The sequence below is a fragment of the Etheostoma cragini genome, chromosome 5 (genome assembly GCF_013103735.1).
Source record: "Etheostoma cragini isolate CJK2018 chromosome 5, CSU_Ecrag_1.0, whole genome shotgun sequence".
In the NCBI taxonomy this organism is placed as follows: Eukaryota; Metazoa; Chordata; class Actinopteri; order Perciformes; family Percidae; genus Etheostoma; species Etheostoma cragini.
The window spans coordinates 20,940,341-20,942,265 of NC_048411.1; positions in this window are offsets into that span (position 1 = coordinate 20,940,341).

Sequence of the window (1,925 nt, forward strand, 5' to 3'; positions counted from 1 at the left end):
ACAACACAGCCCTCAGGTTCATAGGGACACACAAACCTCTCCACCACGATAAGGTGATGGTTCCCCGGAGAGGTACATACAGTACAGTCATTTTTTATTACTTTTTTTTATACATTATTTTCTTGATTACACACACTATTTTGGTTTTAAACTTAACTGTATCCACTGGCAGTGTTTACATCATATTTTAATATTCAGGGTTGAAGTGCTTTAGGCTTGCAAAGACCCATTTTACCAAAGGGTTAAAAAATGATCAAGACACAGAATAAGGTGACGATGGTAACTGGGAATCTAATACAAATTCCGACAAATGAACACAAGTTACTAAGGAAGATCATGTTAAAGTCTGTCTGTGTGAACATTTCCACCACCTGGTGACCAAGTTGATTAACATAAACAACATGATCCATTCACTGTCAAGAAACAGCATCAGTTAATTAACTCAGGACTTATAGTACCAAGTAAAATTCTAAAGTAAAAATACTTTATACTGAGCATTTTTCCATTGTGACATTGCTAATTGAATAAAGGATGACAACGCTTATTTTGACAACGCTGGTTTTAGGTTACTGTAAATAAAGTCTTACCATTATCACTTGAAGCAACACCATGTACACCGTACTTCACACACTCTATTACAACTGAGACAATCCCATCATGTAGGTAAGTTCCAGGAAGCACATGATCGTAAAACCCTGGGATTAAAACATTCAGGATTACAATTTCCTAGTCTCAAGCCTTTTTATCACCACCACATCTTCTAATCATCGCACCATTAATATTTTATGTATGTGTTCATATTGGTCTAAAAGATTCTTAGTGGTGGCATGAGCTCAGAAGAACAGACATACCATGACATTGCCTTACCCTCAATGACAGACCACAGCTATTTTCCTTGCTACAATAAAATAGTTCTTTACTTTGTAATTCCCAGCACCGAGCATGCAAGTATGTTGAAATTGTAAGACTCACATCTTGGATTGCATCTAAGAATATTGCATTTTTCTCTTTGATACAGTCTGTTTCTTTCATGTCGGTCAGGGGTACAATATACTGAGGCATCCCGGTGGTACAGCGGTGTAAGATGATGCATGTAATGTAACCACAACAATTCTGGTTCCAGCATTGCTTGGGGTGTTTGTTACATGTCACCCCCTCTCACACCGGGTGTCAAAATCAAAAATCAGTCATGGGACACCACTTGAAGCTAGGTAGCATACTTTAATGTGGTTGTCCCATCATATTTTAAATAGAAGATATTAGTTTTCAAATCATTTTTTTCACTGTACTGTGTTTGTACTGTATCAACAATGCCTTGCAGCAACTTTATGTAAATGGTTAGCATCCGCCAATTGTTACTACTGTAGACCTTTTTTTGTTTGAATTGAAACACTCTCCCACAAGTCTGTCTTTAGTTTATTAGCAACAAGCTGTTGTGGCATTTAAATAGACCAAGGACTGATCATTGCGTGCTGTTTTACCGTAAATAGTTTAAATTGTTTCTGGTTGTGTCATCATCAGGGGAAATAGTTTGATTAATTTAGCGTTAGAGTGCATTTTGAATGTGTGTGAGGAAGGAATGTGTGTGAGCATCATTACCGTATCTGTCGGTCAGGTGACAGAATTTCCAGTTCTGTGGGAGATTTGTGCAGAGATACCCTGGCGTGCTGCTGATGAATGAGAAGGCTGATTTAAAGCACCCATATTATAATCAATTTCATGTTTATAATTGTATTTTGAAGTTGTACCAGAATAGGTTTACATGGTTTCATTTTCAAAAAACACCATATTTTTGTTGTACCGCACATTGCTGTAGATCCTGTTTTCACCCTGTGTGTTTAGGTCTCTGTTTTAACTACGGAGTGAGCCATCTGACTTCTATACTATCTTTGTTGGGAGTCACACATGTGCAGTGGCTAGGTAAC